Source organism: Salminus brasiliensis, chromosome 5, assembly GCF_030463535.1.
Source record: "Salminus brasiliensis chromosome 5, fSalBra1.hap2, whole genome shotgun sequence".
Classification (NCBI taxonomy): Eukaryota; Metazoa; Chordata; class Actinopteri; order Characiformes; family Bryconidae; genus Salminus; species Salminus brasiliensis.
This window is the reverse complement of record NC_132882.1, coordinates 21,041,456-21,068,902: the sequence shown is the minus strand read 5'-3', so window position 1 is coordinate 21,068,902 and position 27,447 is coordinate 21,041,456.

Genomic DNA, 27,447 nt, shown 5'->3' with positions numbered 1-27,447 from the left:
TAGCTCGTTACCAGTGCATTTACAAAATATGTAAGGTAACAGACAACATTTTAGTGTTCCTAGTTCCTAGATTATGAAAATCCATGTGAATACTATGCTCTTCACCCTCCCTCCCCCCTCCTCCCCACTCTTTCGGACGTGACAGTGTGTATACAGGGGACAGTAATTGAGACTGGGGCAGAGTTGAGTGGGGAGTCTCTCTTAATGGAGACTTACTCCACCGCGCCCAGACCTCCACTCTCACCCTGCAGCCCGCCGCTTATAATGATGCTGCCAAATAGAGACAGACAGAGCAAACATACACCAGGCTGCTCTCCTCCTGACCTTTTAATCCCTCCTTCACCCCTCTTTTCTCCTTGCTCCCACGATTCCCACTATTTTCTACCACCTGTCTGTCTGCCAGTTCTCTCTTCACCCTGTCCATCCTCCTCAGGATTTAGTGGACAAGTGATGTCTGGGTTTTATAACAAACAAAAGAAAGGCCAGTGTTCCACCTCTAAATGTTCTACCTCCTTCTGAAGCAGCTTGAAAAGAGGCTCCTGTGTTTTTTGAACAATCTGCTGGATCAGGGGGATTGTATCACCTGAGATTGTATGTAAAGCCAGCGGTCCTGTGGGTTCAGCCCTGTCCTGGCTGGATGTGTGATTGGCAGAGGAATGAGAAGCCTTATAAGTGGACTGGAGGATAGAGGGGCTGAAGGGGGCTGAGTGCACAATCTGTGTGGCTCTGCAGAGCAGTGGAAGGCAGATCAGAGTTGGGGGGAGCACTGATAAAAACAAGTAGGTAAAGAGATAGCAAATGAGAGCACAAGTGAGAGAGGGGTTGAGTACTGAAGTAGAAGATGTAGGAGGGGTTGATGAGAACTACGTTTGTTCTATGTAGAGAAGAACAGAGGAAGAGATGGAAGAGGGGGGGTTGGTGAGAACTGAACAAAAAAAAGCAGTACTAAGGATGGATAGAGGGATGAAGGAACAGAAGAACTGAGAGGAGAAATAAATTTGATAAAGAATAATAAAATAGAGGAAGAAGAAGAGCTGAAGACAGAAAGTGGGACGAATGTTGAATTTGGAGGAAACAGAAAGAAGAGCAAGAGAGAAAAGAAGGTAAAGAGAGAGAGCACAAGAGTGAAAGGGAGAGATGGAGAGGTGATGGGTATGAGCAGAGGCAGACGGTGGGACTGCTCTAATTGATCTCTGGGTGATGCGGGGGGCCATGCCTCAGGGGCCGGGGGGCTTAGGTCATTAGGATGCAAATCCTGCCCTCTCTCTTCCTGCAGCACGCTGCTACTGCTGCGGCCGGCAGGTACAGAACAAGAAGAAGAAGAAGAAGATGGAGCAAGAGGAGGAGAAGGAGATGGAGGAGGAGGAGAAAGAGATGAGGAGGAAGAAGTAGAGATTCTCTGGAGACGTGCAGCTGGACACAGAGTACCTGGGCCTTCATCCCCTACAAAAGCCCATCAATAGCACACGCCTCCCTCTGTATTCATGTCTCCTCTATTGCGCCTGCTTTGTGTTTCCATTTTTAAGACAAAAGAGGACGATATCCGTGGCAAGAGTGTTGGGGGTGGTGGGGAGGGGGGCAGGGGGGGGGGCTGCTCGGGTTGGAGGGCCAGCAGATCGGGGTATCATTTTTTATTCCCCCTAATTGACGTGAACAGTTCTTTTGACCCTAATTAGCGGTCTGTAATCTCTCATTTGCATATCACAAAGGCAACACTATTTGCATATTTGTAAACGAGAAGGGCCCTGCATCTGCATGCAATCCCCTGTTTCCTCTGCTCTCTATTTCATTGCACCCCCCACCTCTCTCTCGCCAGACATAGATGGCAAGCAAGAGACTAAAACATAAAGACTTGGCACTAGCTGGTAGTCGTGTTGGCAGTGACACTGAGAGAGAGAGAGAGAGAGAGAGAGAGAGGGAGAGAGAGAGAGAGTTTCTGGACTGGAGTGTTAATGACTGCAGACTTAGGGAACCAGACCACAGCACAAAACTAAGAGAAGGTGAAAGTTAACGGGGCTCAGATTAATCACACAGACTGAGATTGAGTTTAGGCTACCAAACTGGAGCTAAATACACGTCAGAAATCCAAACCCAGGGAAGTGAGTGGCGGCATGGCTAAAGGCTAACCCGGCTATAATCTCTTTATTTTAGGAATAGGACATCATGCTGAGAGGACACAGTGAAGGAACAGTGTGTTGTTACCGTGTTAAAACTATGCTAGAATATGTGGTCTCTGTTGAGTTTCCGTTGGTCCAGAACCCAGCAAATGAAAGTTAATGAGGCAAAAATAACAGGGTTGTAAATTTAAACTTGTAAAACTGCATCTGAGTATTTTTCATTCCAACTAAAGTCACATACTTATATACTTTCATTATATATTGATGCAGTCCAGTGAAAACATGTATCTCCAAACTGGTGACTTCACAGGAGAAGGTAAAAATTTAATAGAAGTTAATGGAAATTAAAAGTTTATTCAAAGTCATTTAGAAAGCAGCTACAGGGTTTCAAACAATGGAGAAAACTAAAAATGGACAAAATAGAGATGTTTATGTTTGGACAGCAGTGATATACAGAAACCTACATATTTATAAATATGTATGCATCAAAGAAGAACTTAATACTCAATAAAAGCATTTGTTGGCATCCTTTATGATCTGCCATTTCAGTTAATGGGATAAACAAGAACATTTAGATAAGTGATGATAAGTTAACTGCAAACAATTTGAAATGTTATGAGAAGAAAAAAACAGATATATGTATAAAACATCCATCACTCTTTTGAATAACTGTATCTAGTTGTTCCATCTGATTTAAAAGCAGTTTACTTATTTTTTAACAAATCTATCATTTTTATCTACAATTGCCACATGCTATGAGTAATCCATTAATACCTACCACCCCTATATGCTATCACTATACTGAGTATACCTACAAGTTTCCTCTGAACTTTCCCCACATGCCATAATCCTTATTCAACATATGGTACTTTGTACTTCACAGAGCAGGTGACAGGTGCAATCATGCCATTTAGCGCCTGTAAGCTGCAGACACAACGTAACGGCTGCCGTGCTGCAGGGCCTGCCACGAAGACACCATCTAGATAGACAGAAAAGACAACATTAGCGACTCTACCTGCGTTCCGGCTCTGACAGAGCACTTTAACAAAGTCTTGTCGGGCACCTCTCATCCCCTTGTCATGGCTGACCCCTCTGACGCTCCCCTCAATTACTATGGAAATGGGGGCTAATTGAATGGTCTGTGTGTAATGGGGAAGACAACATGGCCTACATTATGATAAGGAGCGAAGACGATAGGTGAGCCGTCTCACTGGGGACGAGGCTTAGCGGAGGATTGAAGCCACCACGCTCACTCCACAGTGGAGGGGTGTGGGTGTTCAGAGACCCGTGCCCCGTGTCCTGCTGTTAGCATTAGAGAGACTGAGGGACCAGGCCAAACTGCTCCTTTTATATTCACTAGTGGTGCTCTGTCTATATCCCAAGGATATATGCAGGCTATTATGTGGTGGCGGTTTTTGCATATGCTCTTCTCTGTGGGGTCCCGTTATTTTTGCTTGCCACTTCAGTTCCACACTCTAGTGAAAGCTTTTTTTTTTTGGAACAAATGTCTTTACCAAAACTCAGTATGTGAGAAGAGTCTTGCAACAGTGCTACAGAAAAACATTTAAAATCTCATCTAAACTTCAATACGGCGTGCTGTTTTTTTTGTTTTTTTTTGTTTTGTTTTTTTTTTACAAGGAGATTAAAGGCTTTTTTGGGCATCATGTATCTTCATCAGCAGCAGAAGCCTTGAGTGTTTTGGTCAAGAACATGGCATGTTCAGCAATGAGAACACTTTTTCAGGGATGAGCAAGGAGAGAACACTTTGATTCTGTTTGTGTGAATGAAAGCTCTATCGCCTCTGCAATTAGTACTAATAACCCATCATTGTGTGTGTTTGTGTGTGTGTGTGTGTGCAACATACCTTGAGCTTCTTTGGGTACTTAAAGAGAAATTACATATTTTTTACTATACTTTAATACTAATAATAAACATTGGGCATTATTCACTGAATATTCTTAATAAAAAATTCAATCATGCACAGTTTTCATGATTTTGATATTCACAGATGTTCAATTTACGAGGAGATCCATCACAATAAGAGCATAACTGCAAACAATTTTGTGGTTTAAAAACACAAAATGACATAATGAATCTGACATTTTTTCTAGAAGTGGAAAATATATGGAAAAATATATGGAAGATATTGGTGAATGAGGCTCAAAGTCATTTAGAGTGGTTTGATGTGAAACGCTCCATTTTAGAGAAATATATCGAGTGAGATTTGTTCACACCGGTGGTGATAGGAACCAGATGTCGGAAGAGTTTAATGTTAGTTTAATCACAGAAAGCTATTACATAGGTAAAAAATGTTACTTTATGCATTAAGACATTTCTATACAATAGTTTTGAGATATGGTTTTGCATATGACAAACTAGTCCTCAAAGAAAGTGTAGACATAATGGACATTGTTTCTTTTGACACCACTGGAAATAAATTCCTCTGAATCATGTTCAAATTTAAGGTGTCGTGGAATGCATTTATTATTTAAAGTATTATTCATTGTTATCTGGTGTCTAAATGAAAGGTATGTTGGGTCTTACATGGCCATATAACCCTATAACCCTATGCTTTGACCTCAGAATGGTCACCTTTAATGGAGGGCTCTTAGGCAGGTCACACAGAAGTCATGTAGCATTGCATTGCTTTGTTCTTGAGTCTTACTAGATACTGTTGTTGTCCTCTTTGCACAGTGATCGATTAGCTATCTAAAGAGATGGTAAATCCAGAGAGATATGGTTAGCTTTTAGCCTAGCACGGATACCTGCTGGCTTCTTTGGCTTTCACTATGATGCACATCACTTTTGAGCTCCCTTTCTGAGGACAGCAGAACAGATAAACCTCTGGTCATGAGGCCTGGTCTATGTAGCAAGCTGTATTCTGATATCTAGAGTCTGGAAGTGATGTGGTTCAGTTTTACTGGCGCACATCCTGGGAAAGATTCTCTCAGAAAACTGACTAGAAGTGGCTGTTGCGATTTACCAGGTCGCAGCATTAGCTTTCACTAGTGGGTTGGGTGCATGTAAATTTTAGCTTATTCAACTACGCCAAGGTAAATACATTTTTCCATTGTAGGGCACCTTTAAGGATCTGGCCGAATAGGAAATAAAAGGCATCACAGAGTGCATGGTCTATTTCTCTCTCTCTCTGAACTCAACCTGAGAGGCATCACAGTGCTGTATGAAATCTAAAGGATGGCACAATGTTCTGGGTTCTTCCTCAGAGACATGTACATCAACCTTGATGCTGTCCAACATGTGTTCGTTTGGTAAACAGGACACACAGGGCTAAATGGGCAGCTTTGGCCAACTCATTCTCCATACTGGGCAGAGCAAGGCTGAAGGCAAAGAGAGAGAAAGAGAGAGAGAGAGAGACTTATGAACATGGTCCTCATCATCACCCAGGCACTCTCCACCTTCTTTTTTTATTTTCCTTTCCTCCTCTGCATGTTGTTCTGCTTTTTTCCCCCCTCCCTTCCTTCGTTCTTCTTCCCCGCAGTGGGTCTTCTCAAGCCCCCTGCCTCAGCCCCATATTGGATCTCAGTGGGCATTTGGTGCTTTTAAATGAATAGGCAAATGAGAAGTGAATCCGCATCAGACGGTGCTGGAGGTGTCCAGGGGTGGGCAAGGGGGGAATGGTGTGTGGCCAAGGTGATTGGGTCAGTGAGCAGAAATAAACACCCCCTCCCCCATCCCCAAAATAAAAAAAAAAAATAAATAATCAAAAATTGGTCAAAGGTAGCAAAGCACCCTAGAGATGGCTTGTTCGTGTCAACATGGCATCCCGTCAGGCCACGTGTGTGTGTTTCTTGCTAAGACGTGTGGACACTTACCCTGGCAGCCACTGATCTGTGAGAAAAGGCCCTCCCTGTCTGCTCTACTGCTGTACAATCCAATTCCAGCTTCACAAATTGCTTATTGCCCTGTTTTCCCTGCTCCTGGTGTGAGTGTTTGTGTGTGTGTGTGTGTGTGCACGTGAGAAAATGGATAAGTGTGTATGTGTGTGTGTGTGTGTGTGTGTGTGTGTGTTGGGTCAACACTTTGGGTTGTTCTCTTATAGGCATTTCTATAGTTGCCTGTGTGAGATCACCTTCAGTTCACTTTAGTGCACTGCATGGAGGAATGTAAGTGCTACACACTGTGCCAGTGAGATGTAAGTACAACACACACACACACAAAGAAAAGTGAAGGATAATGACTGAGTCAGGCAGGAAGAGTACATTAGAAGTGGAGAAAAGTGGAGAGAGTTAATGAACTTGCATTTGATGCTTCACTGCCAATTCCTCAGCTGAGTCTATAATAGTAAATACTTAACAGGAGGAGGAGAAATCGAGAGAAGGGGGCAGAGTGAAAGGGATGAGAATGAGTAAGGAAGAGTGAAAAGAGAGAGAGAGAGAGAGAGAGAGAGAGAGAGAGAGAGAGAGTATATGTAAGATTGAATGTATGAATTACCTTGGTGACTTGTATGTATGTGACCTGCCAACAAGGTCACACACAACTGTCTCCTAACATTTGAACTAAATTGTACCCAAAGAAATTGTAAGATTTTACAAGATTCCCAAGGAGCTGTAGCTCACTAGTGGCGCTGTTTTGCCAAAAAAAACAATCCAACCTGCCATGTAGAAGAACTGAGAAAACTGCAACGCCACAACTTTCTGCTTTTCTCCCTTATGGAGCTTCTGGGAAGGAATTTGTGGACAGAAACTCCTGCATGATCACATTCTGTTATGGTTAAGTGTTGGGTTAGGATAATGGTTCGGTTAAGTTTAGGTTATGGTAAAGGTTATGGTTAGGGTTAGAGTAAGTGTTAGGTTAAGTTTAGGCTTATGTTGAGGTTTAAGTTATGTTAAGTTTACCAGATCTGTTTTGATAAACAAATATGATTTGCCTACAGTCTGAACATAGCATTAGTCACAAATTCCTGTGTACTACGTATGTGTGTGTTGACTGTTTCACTGACTAATGGGCATTTAGCACTGTAAGTTAATGAAGTCAAGCTACATTGAATATCACTTAAGTTAAATGGTCTGTTAAATGGTTAAGTTACATTGAGTGGAACTGAACTGAGATAAATTAAATTGAATTAAATTGAGGCTAAAATTGAGGTTTAGGTTACATTAAGTTTAGGTCAGTTTAAGGTTAGAATTTGGTTTAGGTGTAGTAGATTGAGTTTAGGTTAAGTTTGAGGTGTAGGCTCAGGCAATAGAGCTACACTGGTTGATTTGTAACATTCTCAGTTCAAAGCATTTGATTTCGCAGTGTCTGAGATGCGTCAGTAATCCATGCATATGTTAGCCATATGAGGGCCAAACTATATTTAGTACACATTGTTTGAATCCTGAAATGATATTTTACGCTATGTTCAGACAGACAGCCCAAGCCCCAATTTTTGGCATATCTAGACTGTCTCCAGATTGATTTTGAAAAGCAAATATATACTTTTTACAAAACCATATTTGAAGGCACAATACAACATGACATACAACAACCATGTCAAATACTGAGTGACGGGAGTGTGAGAATCCAAGAAGACCAGCACAGGTAGTTACTGATGCCTACGTCATTACCACAGCACCCCATGCAGATATGTTTGTCATGTCTAGACACGCAAATCCAATCTGATAATTTATAAATAATATATGCAATAACAGTGATAGTCATCTCACCAGATATGATTTGCCTACAGTCTAACAATAGGCTTAGTCACAAATTCTTCTTGAGACAGGCTGGAACAATATACGTGTGTGTTGACTGATTCACTGACTGATGAATGATAAATGCTTTGGCATTTAGCCCTGTAACTTAATGAGGTCAAGCTACATTAAATATAACTGAGTTAAGTTAAATTGATTGGAACTGAATTAAGCTGAGTTGAGTTGGGGTGGCACAAGTTGTAGGTTCGATCCTCACTCAGGTCTCTGACTGTAAAGAATTTGGAGTATTCTCTATGTTTTCCTCCTGCCCAAAACACACATGGTAGGTGAATTGGCTATGGACAAGGTACCAGACCATGCAAGGTGCCTCAAGGTGCCAGTCCATCACATGGAGAATGGGGGGAAAGAGAATAAAAACAGAGATAAAGAAATGAATTTGATCACGCTTTAACCATTTTTTAACCTAATACATGTTTTATATTTATTTAATGTTTCTGAACAATTTACAGCAGCAGCTGAATAATGGGCCTTAAGGTTCTGTCAAAATACAGTCACTAACCGTTAAAATACGGTTGTGAACTGAAATGTAGAGAGAGGCAGAGACAGAGAATCAGAAAGAGACTCTGGAAATGTATGTTTTTTCCTTTACTTTTGATGTCAGCTAGAGAAATGGACAGAACGTCCACAAAAGAGAGAAGAAGAGGAAAGCTAAGTTAGAGCAGACAACCTGAGGTAGGAAGAGAGTTAAAAAGTGTGTGGGAGAGCAGAAAAGAGTGTGATGGAGTGTGTGGATGTGTTTTCTGTACGCATGGGCCACAGAGGTTTTGGGATAACGAACAAGGGTCTCCAATAAAGTAGGCTAAAATATTTATACCTCTGGAGCAGCAAGGGTGCGACACATCAGCACAGAGAAAGAGGGGGGATTGAGGGAGGGGGGGAGGCTGAAATATTAATGTTCCAAGTAAATTAAAGCTGCAACAAAAATGATGTGTTTCTTTTTCTCTCCCAGTACTTTTTTATTATCTGTGTTTTATGGTTCTGTGTGTGTGCGTGAAGGCAGATGTGTAGATAGTGGGTGGTGTAACAGACTAGATTCATTGGACAATGAAACAGTGTGTGTGTGTGTGTGTGTGTGTGTGTGTGTGTGTTAGTGTGTGTGAGGTAGCTCTATCGTTGTATGATCTATGTTCCTCTGGATGCTGCCTGATTAAAGCAGCCTGTGGATGTTAGCACACAAAGCATTAGCGTTGAACCACTGTAATTAATTTAGCCCACAAATGTGTGATAGGAACTCTGTTACTGTCAGCCTCATTACGATGACAGCAAGAGCGACAGGTTCAAGTTACAGAACCTATTTAACTGCAGGTTTATTATTTAGATTATGCTTAAAATTTCATCTTCAGGAATTACAACGAATCAGCGCTCAAGGCATTTCACTCTTGGCTGCACTGGGACTTTTTCTAGTGTACTGGCATTTTTCACAAGCTGTCTGTACTTTTTTCTGCCCTTTCTTCATAGGAGCTTCTGGGCTTATGGGGACTATACATATGCGTAACAAAAATGTGTTAGATGTCCAGGATTTAATGCCAATTTTGCGCCAGTGTTTGCTTCTACAGTCTGCATGTGTTTTTTTTTTTTATTACAGTTTTAAACATGTATATCTGAAATCCGCAAGAGAATGCTACAGACACACAGCATTAAAGCCTTTCGGAACCCTGATTTGCATCGTCAAGCAAACTACATTTTTAAAAGAACAGCAACCAGTAGAAACAAACAGAGCTGATATATGCTTCGTTTGTTCACTAAAAGTTTATATTATAAATATATAGTAAACCAATAAACATGTACATGTTAATTTGACCTAAATCTGCAGGTTTTAATAAATAAGCAGCATTCCCTCTAAAAATCTATATTATATATTATATAATACAGAACCCCTCTCAAAATTACGGATATGAGAGAGATTGTCTTGTCGACTGTTGGTCAAAAATGCTTTTACTTCTATTTTGCAAAAGTAACAAATCTCCATTAGGAACCAAAACCAGTGGAGCAATTTTAAGGGAACATGAAAACCTGTTTTCTGATTGGTAGTTGCCGTTGTGTCTGGAGAATCCATGTCTGGAGTCCCTGTCCAGACCACAGTGCACTAGTCAGTGTTCATAAATGTACTAAAGTATTGAAACCATGGAAACATTATATCCCATTATTTAGTGTACCCATTCAAACCATCCAGTCCTAAAATGAGAATAAGGACAATATATACATTGAAGCGACAGATGAAGGAGATAAGAGAGAGAGAGAGAGAAAGAGAGAGAGAGGGTGGAGAGAGAAAGAATGTGAGTGTATTTGAAGGTCTCAGGGCAGTATCCTTCCAGGCAGAAGGAGATAGAGGCTAGTTTGCATGTATCTCCATACGCATGCTCGTTCCTCAGCGCAGTATGATGGAGTGCTCTGCCTCTCCACAGCCACAGTGCAGGCCTCGCTCACCCAGCAGCACCCTGACCCCAATCACCTCACACACCAGCTCATCATCAGGCCCTACACATATACGCACACACACAAACACACCTACCTTTTCTGCACACACACTCATCAAATCAGCTACAGCATGCCCTTATTCTCTGGTTGATGTGGAACAAAATGGGTACAAAACACATGCCAACACACAGCGTGCTCTGTTCGCAGTTACACATGGACTGGCATATGCAGATACACACAGTGTACCTTTGAACACACACCACACACACACACACACACACACACACACACACACACACACACATGCACACACACACACACAGTTCAGTAGAGAGAGTTTATCTCCCCCATCAATTTCCACTCTGCATATGGTGGTGGCTGTTTATGCATGGTCTCCTGTGCTGCACTTTATCAAGAGCCTGTCCTCCGCTCTGAGCCATGCATTATTTAACACACCCAATCAAGGATCTGCTGCAGGTAGCATCATGGCCCAGGTGCTGCACACACACACACACACACACACACACACACACACACACACACACACACACAGTGCATCTATTTATCTGTCCATCTATTTCTCTCTCTCTCACACACACTGTCTCTCTTTATAAATCTCTTTCCATCTCTCTCTCTTTCTCTCTCTCTCTCTTCCATTTCTATCTCACTCTTTCTCTCTCTCTTCCATCTCTCATCTCTTTCTCTTTCTCTATCCCTGCCTCTCTCTTTCTTGTTCTTTCTGTCTCTCTCTCTCTCTCTCTCTCTCTCTCTCTCTCTCTCTCTCTCTCTCTCTCTCTCTCTCTTCCCCTTCCCTCACTCTGTTATTGAGCTTAGCCCCAAAGGTGTCAAGTAACGAGGTACAAATGCGTTACCTTACTTAAGTAGAATTTTTATCTATACTTTACTGGAGTAATTATTTTTCAGAAGACTTTTTACTTCTACTCCTTACATTTTCACAGAATTATCTGTACTGTATCTGTATCTGTATCTGTATCTATACTGTATCTGTATCTGTATCTGTATCTGTCACGTTACACTCCAACAAGGACACAGCAGACGTAGATGTCCGTGGCAGAGACTCAAAAGAACTGGAATGAAATGTCCCAACTAAGCACCACATTTACATTCCAATAAAGCTTATTGATCACATGCCTCTGAAGTTTGACTTTTTGCACCATTACAATACTTATAGGCAAATACTCATCATATTTCTGCTCCATGAAACACATGTTAATGCTGAATAGTTCACATAGATGCTCCTGTAATATATTTAATATTACAAAAATGCATTCATTTTCAAAGGGCACATATGCAGCTGAACAGGTAGCCTAGTGTTTCCCAACATTTTTCAACATTAACATTGTAATATAACATTATGGCTTTTGGCTTCCTATTTGTTTTCCTTCCATTTTAAAACGAGTACTTTTACATGTTTACTTGAGTAAAAGCTTAAATTGATACTTCAACTTCTACAAAGGTCTTTTTAAACCCTAGTATCTACACTACGTCCTGAGCAATGAATGTGAATACTTTTGTCACCTTTTCTCAGTTCTGAACACACTGTGTTACGAGGGGGACAGGGTGATGCTGTTAATTGGCAGTTCTGAGTTTAATGATGGGTTTAATATTGCTGCTGAATGTGCATTGTCATTGCATATGAAAAATGTTTCAACTCCATTATTTATTTAAGAGGCCTCACAAAACTCTTCAACTGCCATAGAAATATTTGTCTGAAATACAAATGACACTTACATCTGTATAAATGACCACTAGTACTTTGATGCAAACAGCAGACAGGTAGCAGAGCTTTAAAAAACACTGCTGCTTGAAAAAGGCTGTATTCCATTTACCTCAGAAGTCTGATGTCAGAACTGGTTTTCCCTTCAACCCAGTCTCAGTCTTTGAACACTGTGGCTCCTTTAAAGTGATTGTTGCTCAGAGTTGAAGTTGAAGACTTACGCTAACATGGGTTCTTTTGGAAGAAGTCTTCTGAAACAACATTCGGTTCATGGTTTTCACCCTGGTCTTCACTTCTGGGACGCTGCTTGCTCTGGAATGAATAGTATTAGGTTTGCACCATATCACTATAACAGCACTATAATAGCATTATGACTTTTATCCAGAAATGTAATTTTTTGTCTGTTTTTTAGATTAGATCCAAAATGTTTCTAAGGCCTTCTGGGAAAACATGCACAAGAGAAACTGAAAGAAAAAAAAAGCAACACAGAGATTTACGGATGTGGCTTTAGGATCACTGCCTGAAAAAGTGAACCTAAGTGAAAGTGAACCTAGATTTTACTGAAACCTGCAACCATGCACAGATATTTAAAAATTGGTTTACACGCAATATGAGACCAATTTTGAATATGTGGATAACTGTTGTGAGGTGTCATCTCATGCTCTGAGCTCTTCACTGAAGCCCTGAAGTGCTCAGGGCAGAATAGGAAGAGTGCACAGGTGTGTGTGTGTGTGTGTGTGTGAGTGAGAGAGAGGGAGAGGGTAGTGTTCTCAAGCCTCTAAATCAAAATCACTCAAGCAGGTTGTAAATGTAGCTCAGCTGTCTGCACGCCACAAGTGGAATTACCAAAACCTTTTTCGTAACACAATCACACATCTACCATACACAAACCTCAATTCCCCACAAAAAGGAAAATCAACCATAAAAAAGAAGCCAACAAAAGAACTTGAGAGGGACCAATGATAAGAACTACCACTTCAGGCAAAGAGCACCCCCCAAAAACCCTGTTAAAACCTGTACTTACAGTAGATATCCAGAGGCAGCTGGTTATTGGTAGCTGTTTTTCTCAATGTAATTTTAAACTGGAAGCAACATGCCTATTATAAAGGATGCTGCGAGACATTGTATGTAGTGTTTGTACCATATGTACCATCCCCTTCAGTACTTCTACCCCCACTGCAATAAAGGTGCACGTATTTGTCACTGTACAGTGCGGACTGTACAGCGAAATGTGTCCTCCGCATTTAACCCATCTGGTAGTGAACACACACTCACACACACACATGTGTTAGGGGCAGTGAGTACACACACACACCCAGAGCGGTGGGCAGCCAACTCCAGCGCCCGGGGAGCAGAGAGGGTAAAGGGCCTTGCTCAAGGGCCCAACAGTGGCAGCTTGCCGAGCCCGGGAATCGAACCCACAACCCTGTTATCGATAACCCGGCGCTCTAACTATAGTAGTACTATAGTAGTAGTAGCTACTACTACTATTGCTCTAACCGCTGAGCAGTGGTGGCTCAGCGGTTAGAGCAATAGTAGTAGTAGCTACTACTACTATTATTATGAGTAGTAGTAGTAGTAGTAGTAGTAGTAGTAATACTGGTAGTAGTAGTTTGTTTCATGTCTGCTCATTTTAATAAATAGAATTTGTACTTTCCTGTGAACTATATCATTTTTAAAAGAAACAAAGCATTTAAACAGTACTTAAATTGTCAGTCAAAAAAGGTTCTCATCCGGTTTTGATGATCATTTCTCACTATTTTGTCATGTTTTCACAATGCTTTCTTAAAACAATTCGAAGGAACTTCTCTAGTCGCACAAGTTCTCAATGGCATTTAAATCTGGTGCCCTCTATGCCCTCATTCCCAACCCACTCCTCCACTTCACGGATGATGTGACATCCGGCAGTGTCTTGAGTCATAGTATTGAGTCATAGGTGTTGCTTAACGTGTACAAAAGAAGATCTCTCCACAATCATGTTTTTCACTGTTTGACATCATGTTCATCTGTCAGTGGTTCTTTGAAGCGTGTCAAAAATTCACAATCAATGAACCAATAGAATTAACTTATATAACTGAATAAAATCTTTTTTACACTGACTTCCATTGAAGTTCGGGTGTTTTTTCCTTTATTTTTAAAGTTTTGGGAGATAGAAATCTTACATATGAACATTATAGTTAGCTTCTTTCTCCTACTGGACTTATTTGTGATTAGAGTTGAAAGATCTATAAAAAAAGGTGCATCCTTATATTATTTTACTATAATATGAATATATAATATGTCAAATATACTATGCTAACTGTCATTTTATGTCCCCTTAAAAGTTCTCTGGGGCATATATTTGTTGTTTCTCTCTCCCTGACTGCGGTTTACCCCCTTCCATCAGTGATAACATTGTGAGACCGCATTTTCACCACAATGTTGAACCGAAGTCTAAATCATTTTGTATTGAAATTTGTGCAAAGCCTTTTTTTGTACTCTGGGTCACTTTGCTCAAATGTCCAGAACAGTTGAACCAATAGAACCAATCATAACAGCCTGACTAGCTATGATTGGTCAGTGCCTAAAGCACATCCCTTCTCTGGTTGACACAGCTGCTGTGGCCTCTTCCTGACCCTTTCCGGATATGGCTCTGCTTCATCCCTTTTTGAATCGTGTGCCTCTGATGGACTCTGTTTATTCATCTCCACTCTTTGTTGAGGGAATAGCAATGAGATAATATCACATGCTCGCTCTCGCTCTCTTTGCCCTGAAATGCTGGTGACTTTGTAGGGAGCAGGGGTAAAAGGGAAGCAGCAGTGCGCGCAGGGGTCAGTGGGGTGAGGAGAGGGGAAGGAGGAGCTATTTAAGTCAGAGAGAGTGACACACACTCTCCCTTGACCCCCTGCACCCTCTCCTTGCCCACTGCCCTAGGAAATGTATGCGGCACACAAATGCGCGAGGCGGCCACAGAGAGACGCAGAGGGCAGGGCGGCAGAACGCGGAGAGTAAAGCAGAGCAAGTCAGACAGAGGGGCCTACACACCTTCATAGTCATCTACATTCAGAGGTCAGCATACATGATGTGTTTTCATGGGCAAGAATACATTGTAGAAGTTCATGTCTTCATATTTATGCATGCGAAAATGATGCCAAACTGCTAATACATTCAAGACAGCATCCCTAGATTCTCTGTTCAAGTAGAGGAAAACACAGTGTCCATTAGGCTCAAGTAAACAAGACACATCTAAACTGTGACTTTTAGATTTTTGACTAGTTCTGGAAACTTAAATACACTGGCATGAAAACCCCGGTTCAGCCTTCTGTCCAACTATCCATCCAGTCTTCTGTCCAACTATCTATCTATCTATCTATCTATCTATCTATCTATCTATCTATCTATCAGTCTGTCTGTCTGTCTGTCTGTAAATCTCTATGTGTCTCTCTCTCTCACTATCTCTCTCTCTTTCTCACTCACGCCACTGTAGAACCTGTGGATGCATGTTGCAGCAGGGCTGATGGAGCGTCTGCCGGATGGATGGAACTATGCCAGGTCCGGCTGCATCACGCTGTGGTGATGCTGGCTGCCTTTCTCTGGAACACAGGCCAGTTGGCAAAAAGAATGAACACCATGAAATTCCTCCCCCACCCATACCCAACCTGGGCAGTGCAGGACCTCTTATGCAGAAGCAGGAAACAGAAAACATCAAGGGAAATGAATGATCTACTATGAAAAGTATTCACATCCTGTTACACAACATGTCACTTAAAATGTTCTATTACATCGGCAAAGGCACAGTTAACTCTTTTTTTCCCTCATTTAAGGTCATGAGGATATTTGCTTTATGATCGCATAGCATCATTGTCACATACAAAAAACTTGTATCTTCAAAATGGCAAGTTTTCAGACGAAGAAAAAAAAAACACAACACAAAATAACACATTGCTGTAAACATAAGGTTCCCATGGTTAATGTGGGATGTCACATTAAATAAGTACATGTCTGCATTCATATATATAAAAACTTCCGTCTGTGCATGTGAGCACACACACACACACACACTCACAGCATATGCTTCTCTTGAGCCTGTTCCACCCCACTGATCCCCGTCCGCGCTTCTTCCTATGCCTGCTTGCACACAACAAAAAATCAATAGCCTTTTCCACTTTATCTCCTGATTAATTTATTGGTTGACTCCATGCCTCTGTGTGTGTGTATGTGTGTGTGCATAAGACACTCTGCTCCATATGTGATACTGATATTATTACACCAACACACTAGTCAGAGGGAAGCTGGCATTTGTCAGTATTGATTGGTGAAGGGTTGAACACGCCTAAATGTGCATGGGTCACCGGAGTCAAGTGAGGGCAAACTGTCCCACTCTCTGGAGGAACATCAAATTTGTCAAAGTCAAACTACTTGCAGTGAGCAACACCAACAGGCAGAACGTGTGAAGATATGCACGGAAGACTATTAAAATTATACAAATACAAGCTTTATGATTGCAGTTTAGTAGAACTATTATGCACTGTTATTATTATATTATTATATTATTACTGTTATGACACACCGTTACTCATACAGTTACATATTGAATTTAATACTTTCATTAGATTAGAATGATTTATTTACAAATATGATAATAAAACAAAACTGTCATTACTAAGTAACAGCAGCTTTCAATGAAATTTATTAATTTCATATATTATTATAATATAAATACAATTGTATTACATAGACAGACTTAATTAGATGTAGGTTATTTGTGTTACTCATAAAAGTCACACATTAAATCTCTGTATCATCACTGTCACATGACAACCCTGTATTTCTGGAATAGCAACTTCTTGTCAGAAGGTAAAAAACTTTTACCAGTAGTCATAACTTGCATGGACGGGCTACCTGCAGCAAGTCAGTTGTAAATGAGTAGCAACTGACAACTGCAGGAAATGCTGTAAACTCAAATATTCATCCGTTGAAACATCAGACCAGTACATAACTGACTAAAACATTTCTGTGTTCTTGCTTGTCCCTACCAGCCCAGGTTGCATTCCAGCCTTCAAAAACAAAAATATGGTTGAAGCGTCCAGATATATCTTTATCCAGCCACAATACAGATGATGGTTTGGTTGGTGACTTTCCAACAGTAATGACTTCTGAAACCCATGATTCAATGTGGCAGTGTTGCAGCAGGCAATGGATGCGAGTCAGCTGTACATTTATAATTTATATTTATTCAAACTAAATAATGCTTTAAAAAAGAGATACTATGGTTTTTAAATCTTTGCTCATTTAGTCAAAATAATACTTAAAACCAAAGCTTTCATGAATTCATGAAGAAGATCGCTGCTTAGATTAACTGTGCTGATCAGCTATAGAGATCTTCTTTAATGAAAAGTTTCAAGTTTCAGGTTTATTTGTCATTTGCACAACATGTCAGGACCTTTATGCATTGAAATGCTTGTGGTGAGGCTCACGTTGATGCTCTACAGTAGGACAAAACTATATACACACTAAACATATTAAAATAAGTTATATATAAAAAAAATATATTAAATAAATACAAAATACACACAAAATATACACAAAATACAGAATATACAAAGACAGAAGTTAGGCACCTACCCTCCTCCCAGCGAACATAGGAGCTGATAGTGGACTGTGGCAAGTAGCAGTAGGAGAGAAGCTACCACTCAGTCAAGATCACCGTGGATGCAGTGAAGAGAGTAGACAGTCTCAAGTACCTTGTGTTCACATCTTGCAGGACCTGTCGTGGTCCTGCCACATCAAACCCCCTGGCGCAGAAGGCCCATCAGCGTCGATATCACCTCAGATACAGCACCTAAGGGACTTAAACTGCCCTCCAAGGTGCTGCAGAATGTCTACACCCGCACCACTGAAAACATCCTCACAGGAAACATGGCAGCATGGTTTAGGAACAGATAGGTGGGCTCTCTAGAGAATGGTATGATCAGGTTATTGCTTGTGTCTGTCATGGCAAAGGGTATAATCTGTCATCTATTGCCATAGAAAACTGGCTATGTTAGATCAAAGTTTTAATAATGTGTTGACGCACTTTGGCATTATGATCTCTTTGAAAAACAACAACTAAGCGACCAGGATAGACTCTGTTTAGTTCTCTGTATTATATAAAAGTGTTGAAATGGATTTGTAACATCCTGGATTTACAGGCTTGTAAATGTTACCCTGTAGCTAGTGAAACGACCTGGGCTGGGAAGAGTACAGAATACATCTGAAACTCTTATCCATGCATTCTCAGTCCTTGAGTTCTTGGAGGTCCAACTTCAGAAGAATGTTCTGAAAGTCAATTTCTTTGCCATGAGAGACACACAGTGACAAGCTGGGTCTTCTTGTGAAATTTCCAGATTTCATGTGTTCAGAAAGTATTAACCCTTAACCCAAATATGGTCCCACTAGTGGGATTGGATTGTTTGGCATAGAAAGTTCAGCTTCGAATGTAACACAACAATCAGCTTTAATGCCACTAGTTCATCTCACCAGCTTCCCCCAGCACACAGCGTGTCTCTACATCTCTGCTGAAACACAGCAAGTCATACCTGAGTTACTCAACGTAAGTGTGCCAGTCATAGTGGTCACACACTTGCTTGTTTTAAGCTCTGTGTGATTGTTTAAATTACAAGGAGATGCATCTTAAATGCTAGCTAAACTCTGTGTGCTCAAGTGATGTTTTGATGATTTAACCACCTTGTATCATAACCTCAATAGAGTCATGCAACCTCAGCTGGAGTTATTCTGCTGGTTTAAGGTGGAATATTAGTTTCATGCAAAATTTGCGTTGTTTATATCTTTAAAATGATCATTTCAAATGTTTTATGTTTCTCAGATTCAGTGAACACATGAATCAAAGTTATGATGTGTCAAAAAATGGCTGTAATAATATACAATACCACAGGGTCACTGATCTGGTCTTGTCTGAACAGTTATGTCAGACAAGACTAGATGACGTTTGAGACACGGCCACATCCTAGAACTCTTCACTGTGCTCGTGCCAAAAGAACTCACTCTAAGCTAAGTGGTAATTAGTTGCGTTTTGGTACCTACCCTAACACTTGCTATAAAAAAACTAAAATCATTTAAATACAATTTTTTATAAAAAATGAATTTATAAAAAATGAATTGGAATGAAATCTTTCGACATTGACGTCCACTGAAAGTTAAAAAGGTATTTTCCTTCTCCAGTAAAGCTGCCATCCTGGACTTTTTTGGAGTTTTTGCTCTGATTTATTATTATATATTTATACATTTATAGTTGTATATTTATGGATTGGTATCATGCACGGCTCACCATAAAAAAATTTCAATCATGAAACCATACATTATTTCATTAGATTCAGTTATGACATGAGCTAAACAAGGCTACCACATCTGCCACATGTGAATAAGTGTTAAGATCCCTCTTGACTCTTTAGAGAAAGCAGTCTAGACATCCTGTGCCTGAGGATGCTTAGAGCTAGGGGTGATGATAAGGTAGGCCCAACGTGGGCCACGCTTAGATCTCCCCCACTTTGACATTCAGTTTAAGGTAGAATAACTTTTGGCTTATGTGCTGCTTCAGAAGCCCCCAGGCTAGTAGCCGGGCTTTGAAACTGCCGCGCGGACCCTGTTTCCAAATGCACACAGCGTTATGTGCATTCCTCAATCTACCTGACACGCTATAACTCAAGACCTATGACGTGTTTCCTAACTTAGGTATCATGCTTTAAGTTTGCCTCCAAACAGACCATGTTTTATCCCATTAAAATTCAGCCAGTCAGCAGATTTTAGAAATTATGTGATAGATTAAACAGAAACCTTGACCCACCTGTCACAAATTACAAGCTTTCTCTGTCACGGGAGATTAATGCTCTGCAGTACTTTTTTTATGCCTGGTCCTTAGAATGCAAATCAGGGCCTAAGAGCATCAGGTTTGTAATTGTTCATTAGTAGGGTGGATCAAAGTTGATTTTCAATCCCAGTTCAGCATGCAAAATTTATGTAATCTCGTAAATATCATTTGCATCTTAATATCGTTCCCTGGCAGTATGTGTAATATGTGTAACACAGCATCATTACAGTATTATGATCATGTAATTGCCGTGTTCAAGCAGTTGGTTCAGGTAATAAAATCGGAATGCTGTTTTAGCGTATGCGTATGTTTATTTTGGTGAAAATAATCTATTGAATTGTGTTTGACTGTGTGTGCACTGCTGTTAAACTGTAATATCACTGCAAAGAGAAAAGAAATAAAACCTCTGCAGGTGTGTTTATATGTGTGTGTGTGTGTGTGTGTGTGTGTGTGTGTGTGTGTGTGTGTAAGTATGAGAGAGAGAGAGAAAGAGAAAGAGAGTGATGTCTCTGAAGCAGTGATCTCGTTGCAGAGGTCTTTTGGGGGGTTGTAAAGGTCAGTGAGGTTAAACTTAAGGTCATGACTCTGACCTTGCCCTCCACTACTCACTGCTCACAGAGAGAATGAGCGGTGATCAATGAAGCAGCATGGGTCTGTCTGACAGGCCCTCTTCTTATCCAGTCAGGCAGAGAGTTTCTTCAGGCAACATAAAAAAGTCTTGATTATGATACACTGTTATACTGTACACACACTCACACACAAAAAATCCCATAGGGAGAAAAGTGTATGCTACACAATCTTCATCATGAACAGAAGATTCTTATAGTTGGAACAGCATAGAGACAAATTACAGTTATTTGTACCACATCGGAAAAAACAGCAGAGAAAGAAAGAGAGACAGGTAATTATATATTTGCTATTTATTTAGTTATTTATTATTTATTTTCAAGTCAAATATTTTCCCATTATATATATATATTTATTTATTTAAAATCTTGGTACAAGTTTCTAAGTAAACATGAAAGTTTCTAAACGCCTTTATATTAAACATCAACCAAAAAAGTTTTTCTTCCATTAAGAACAATATTAACTCATCTAATTATCCTGTCTTCTTTTGTCAAGTTCAGATGGATCCAGGAATAACCCTGTAAACGGTGCCAGTCCATTGCAAGGCATAATACACTACTTTTACCTTAAAATAAAATCTTCCAAAGAGTTTTTTTTTTTATCAGAAATAGGGAGTATAACGTGTCAGTCATTGCCACTCTGGGGGTTAGCATGCTGGCTACTACACAATGTAACTTTGGTGGAACTGCTAGTTGACATGGTTCTTTCACTTCTAGTTTTGTCTTTGCCAGTTTTGTATCTCTCAGCTTGTCAATAAATGCATGTGTACATGTGTTCTGCATTTATTACAGCAGTGCAAAAGTGAATTACACTCCCAAACTACAGAGGGAACCCAAGAGTAAAAATACCATGTTTCATATAATGTTTCTTTAAGAACACAATTTTTCCCATCTTGTATAAAGTTCATATTTATTTAAGTTTTTAATGACATGACATAATTAAAACATTCCTGAATGGCTATTTGTAGGTTATAGGCCTCTATTGGATTCTGTTCATTCTGTTGTGTCGGTTAGCTCAGCCTTCTCCTGCTTAAAGACCAGACATTTGCAAATTGTACTTACCACAGAAAGGCTGACGGGTAGCAGCAGCTTTCAGTCTAAAGCTTTATTCAGACGAGATTTGGTTTACAAGCAATCTTAGTACTGGAAGTGTGTGAAATTATTATTAGATCTGCATGGAATTCTTTAGTTTTTTACAGGTGGTGAAAGTCACCAGAATTTTCACTGGCATGGTAGAGCTCAGTCTGTAAAAATGTCTGACATAGTGCATTCGGATAGGACGCAAATCACTGACAAAATAATGGTAATAATTACATTATCCCACCTCCTCCTGTAAAAGTAACCCCATCCGAACTGAGACTGCAAGGCCCCAAGACCAGGAAACGTGTTGAAAAACTCAACACAAACTCTACACACTCGGATAAGTATCTGTTTCACAGGGATGTGAAATTTGGTGAATCCAGTTCTGTTTTGGACACTATACAGTGTGAAAGAGGCATTTGCTGAAGAACTGCACTGTGGCCCTAATCAAAAGCAGGACTTTTTTTGGACTTTTACGTCTTTGAATCTCTGAACCCCCTGAAACGACAGGGCCGCTGTGATGGAGTCCCTTTCTGTCGAGGCATGTCAGAAATTAGCGCCGCACGCCAGATGCCTGTGGCGCTGTCAGGTGAAATTAGAAGAATGGAGGCATTCATCTCAGAGACAACATTGCATTGCGAAGGAGGGGGGAAGAAAAGCAGCGGCGGCTTTGACGCATGGCACAGGGAGCAGAGGTATTCATTTTAGTCTGTTCGCAAGGGGTGCAGTGTCAAACGCAAAACAGCTCTCTCGGCCGAGTGACAGGAGGAGGAAGAAGTGCAGATTAAGCCCGGCACTCGCTTCACACCACTGACACTGCCGGATTAGTTGAGATAATATGATGATAGTAATTGAGCTCATAGTAATTGCTCAATGACTGAACCCATCCCCGGGGCTTCGGTGGCAACATTACGATTCATGGTTTTAGATCAACGTTTATGAAAGCTCTTACATAATGACCATCATTCAAGAAGCCCTTCCTATTCAAGCTTTGTCTGCAGATGCATTCTTGATGTTTTGATGGCGTTTAATTGAATTGTCTTGTTTTTTTTTATTTTTTTTACAGATGACTGGCAAATCTCTCCTCTGTCGCCTTTATTGTTCATGCCTCTTCATAAAATGTTATGCTCTTGTTAATAACAGCTTTTTTATGAACTTATTAATGAATACTCACACACTGAATCATGTTAACTATGATTTCTTTATTTGTGTAGAGAACTCAAACATACACAGCAGATTTAACCATAATCCTTAACTGATACTAATTACATTCAACAAGGTATAGACATAATTCATCCATACATAGGACATAAGGGAGAGAGGGGGGAGAAAGAGAGAGACAGGGAGACCGAGAGAGAGAGAGAGAGAGAGAGAGAGAGAGAGAGAGAGAGAGAGAGAGAGAGAGACAGACAGGGAGACAGAGAGAGAAAGAGAGAGAGAGAGACAGTTGACAGTCCTGTCACCTCAGGAATTAATTTAGTGTTAAGTTTATTCATAAGAATCTATCTTAAAAACCATTAGCTATTGTAAAAGAAAGAAAGAGAGAATAAGGAAGAAAAGAAAGAAAGAAAGAAAGAAAGAAAGAAAGAAAGAAAGAAAGAACGGGAAAGGGAAAAAACAGCTGAGGGTGTAAATAATTCATGCAGACAATATGACTTTTTTATGTAAATTTGGTGCATTAACCCTCTATTATAATGATGGACGACAGATATGGGTGATGTTTCCTTGGTAAGAGCTAATGGATGACCATCATAAATTCACTGCACATTTTATTGTGTTGCCGGGAAAATTGTGCCTGCAGGCAACGTTGTTTACTTTTATGTAGAAAAAAAATCCCGCCTGTCTTCAGTGGGGACGAAGGAGGGAGGAGGGAATAATGGGGCTATAGTGAATGCCTTGTTTCCCACCTTTTGCCACATTTGGGTGGGCTGTACCCCAACGATCCATGTTATGTGTGTGTGTTCAATCTTCTTCCTCTTCTTCCTTACCTTCATATCAGGGATGACTCAGTAAAAGCCTTCTTCTGTTCTGTTTATAAGAGTTTAGCCACATGCATTTACACTCAGTCAGTTAGTCAGACTGATATGTGTGGGATGGAATATGCAAATTCACTGATTTTGCAGCAATTATTACTGGTGTTTCCGTTGTACTGGGAGGGGTTTTGGTTGCTAAATGCGTCTTGGAGAGATGGATGCGTTTACGCTACCATGATGTGGCTCCAAAGCATCTCAGACCACCTCTTGAAGTGGTTTGAGTGATGGGATTTGTATCTGGTTTAAATGCGTCCTGGGTGTGTTTACATTTGCATTTGCATGTGGCTTGGCCTGATCTATGGGGGCAGTGGTGCCTCAGTAGTTAGAGCACCAGGCTATTGATGACAGGGCTGTGGGTTCGATACCCAGGCTTGGCAAGCTGTTAGGGCCTTAAGCAAGACTCTTCACATTCTCTGCTCCCCGGGTGCCGCAGCAATGTATGCTCACGGTCACTGTGTGTGTTTGGTCACTAGTGTATGTGTGTGTTCACTGCACAAATGGGTTAAAGGCAAAGGCCAAATTCCATCTGTGTCCGACACTAATGGTACGAATACGGTTGTCTTGTCAGATATATATCTGATACCCAAAACATGACTCTGATGACATGAAATGACCAGGTGTAATTGGGGTCAATGTTGCAAAATCACTGCAAAGTTAATTTATGATGTTAATGTTTTATGCTTACTGTTGTTTTCATTATTTTGTGACATATTTGATATTTTAATGGTAATCATTATTTTTTTTTAATATTAAGTGCAGTCTTAAAACAGTACTAGAATATAGTGACTTTACCAGCTGTGTGTGCATGTATGTGTGTGTGTGTGTTTGTGTGTGTGTGTGTGTGTGTGTGTGTGTGTGGAAGAGAGAGAGAGACAGAGCAGATGGTACAGAGCAGGTGTTGTGCAGCAGGCGGGCTGGTAAAGCACCTCTGGATGCTGCAGAGCATCAGTGCCACATCTGGCCACCGGACACAAAACAGGCTGTGGTGGAGAGCCGTGCAGAGTGTGTGTATTACATCCACATGTGCCTGGAATCCCATCATTTGATGCCAAATTTGACACTGATAATTTAAAAACAACTGGGAATTCATCTAAAGCTGTTGACTGACCCATCTGTGTTTCATTCACAAACGCATCATTTTAGCCACTGGTGAACTTCACAGAATGCCAGCCAATAATTACATTCAATATAATTTATGGTTAACCCAATCTGGGGAAAAAAAAAAAATAAATAAAATAAATATATATATATATATATATATATATATATATATATATATATATATATATATATATCTTTTCAATATGCCCATCTGCATATATTGAATATATTGAATATATTGAATATTATAATATAATATATATATATATATATATTTTTTTTTTTTTTTTTTTTTTTTTTCATATGAGGCAAACAGTAAGGCAGTTGGAAGTTGCAACTTTCCTGCTTTATTAGAGGGTTTTTTGTGTGTCAATTAGAGGCTGTTTTAATTCATTCGATTTAATTAGATTTAATTAGAGTTAATATCTATTAAATCTTAATCTTTTTTCATTTGCATCACATCTCTTTAAAGTAAATGTAAGTTATAATATGCTATTTTTTGTTAAAGGTGCCTTAGAAAAGTTTAATAAGGAAAATTCAGTCCAAGGAAAGGGCAGTGAACCTCAAACACTGTTGTGTCCATAGCCAAAACAGAACTGGAATTGAACTGGAATTGTGGGACAATTCCAAAACAGTGTAACAGTGTGTAACAGTCTTGCCTTATGTGTTTACACCCTCAGAATTTACATAAACCTAGCCCTCTAGCAAAAGCCCTTTCGACACGTAAGGCTGTGGCACTGTACACCAAGTTTCTTTCGTCCCCTAATTAATTTCATATACAATCCATAACAGAGAAAAGCAGAATGCTGTGGACTCGCATTTTCTCAAATTTTCCTTGAGTGCATGGCAGGTTGGCTTGTGTGTATTTTGTGAAACAGTGCTACCAGTGGATAGGAGGTTCTTGTGAATCATGCAAACGTCATTCATTTCTTGGGATATGCTTATATGTCGTCATATATGTACAAATTATATGCGCTGAGTGTTTGCGCAAAAAGCACTGTGCGTCCATTCTAACATGCCTTTTAAGTTAGTGATAATGTATAATGATAATGTGTGGATTTTGAAATAGTGATACTCAGCAAACTCAAGGTGCCATAAACTTAATTAGTAAATATTAAACTAATAACCTGTGTAAACTTGCTTTGCAATTAGTATGAATATTTCATCCCTCATACTGTAGTTAACCGAAATGAGTTAGGTTAAAAACAACACATTTGCTACCATGCTAACATGAGCTTGAAAAAAACAAACATACCAATGCATCAGTGTGACAGTGTGACCTTTAACAAAATAAATATAATTTGCAATTAGTGATGGGCTCCAAATGTGCATATTTGGAATGTGCTACAGTTGTTCATTAGGTTGAATGAAATGTGGCATGGACAGGTGAGTATGAAAAGTGTGTATTGTTTTGTATTATTTTTCTTTACATGAAAAAAATGAGAGAGAATTATTGGTTCATACCTCTGATTCTCCCTCTATTCATGACCTGTGATGATGCTGTGAGTAGGCCGCCTATAACAGTAGCAGCAGAAGCCATACATGTTGCCCTGCATTACATGTTCTGCTAAACATATACAGTAGATGATAATTACCCGCACAGCTGTCTAGTGCCATGTGTTGAAATAGGTCTCTGTGCACTGGCTGGTCCTCCGAGACTCTTCGCCGTGCGTCGCTAATTTCTCAATTTGTCCAGTGCTTTCTTCTCCATTTTACCGCAGTTAACCTTGCTCTTTCCATGGACGCTTTTATCCCCCCCATGTTCTTGCCACTTTGTGCAATCTAGGCCACTACTGTGCTTTTTTTTCCTCTCTGGCATTGACATTTCTATGATTTATTCCACTGAACGTACAGTGCTACCTTCAGTGGAGTGGAACGGTTCATGGAAAGTTGCCACTTATCTAACAGGATATAACACAGCGAGGGTGCTTTTATTTTCATTAAAAATCGCAGGATAAGAAAATGAGCAAATTAGTCATGTTTTGTGTAATGGCACTTTTCTCTAGGCGTGCGGTGCTGTGCGTTTGTCTGTGTCTTCCTGAGCCTCTGGCCAGTCAGACAGTGCTGAATGAAGAGGTACTGGGCCCACAGGCCAGTGTGTGTCCTGGGACCTCCTCTCCACTGGCCTGCTCTTGCTTTGGGGGAATTCCAGCTCCTCCAGACTGCTCAGCTCTATTTCCACACGCTTTGAGCTTCTTCATCTCCAGAGAGAAGGATCTATTTAATGCAGTGCTGGAGACAGTGTTTGGTTCAGCCCTGTGAGAGCTAGATGTAAAGACACATGGTGAGCTGAAAGGAAAAGAGATCCACCCTCAAGTTATTGCAGTGAAGTGCTCAAAAAGCACATGCCTTCTGCAAATGGTGTCTCGTTTGGGAATTATTATAAAATCCAATTAGATGCTGCAATGGGATGTGGTTTAGAGCCATTCGTCCAGGCACAGGGGATACTGTGTGCTGAGCAAAGAGCGAGGAGAGTCGCACTCACCGATGTAAACCTGTGAAAGGTGGAATTGTAAGGATGGTTTTTGATTAGAATCGAGAGTTAGAAAAAGTTATAGTGTCAGTAAATATGAAATTATAGATAATATAATGTTATATTGAAAATGACAAATAACAAAACAAATATTTCATCATTTACTTAAGCACAGAGCACACAGAAGATTGCAACGTTCTCTATCAAATACCAACAAACCCAAACATTTAATTGGTGTGCCATAAATGGGTGTGATTATAGGACAATCAGTGTTACAACACATTAACAAAGAACTTACTTC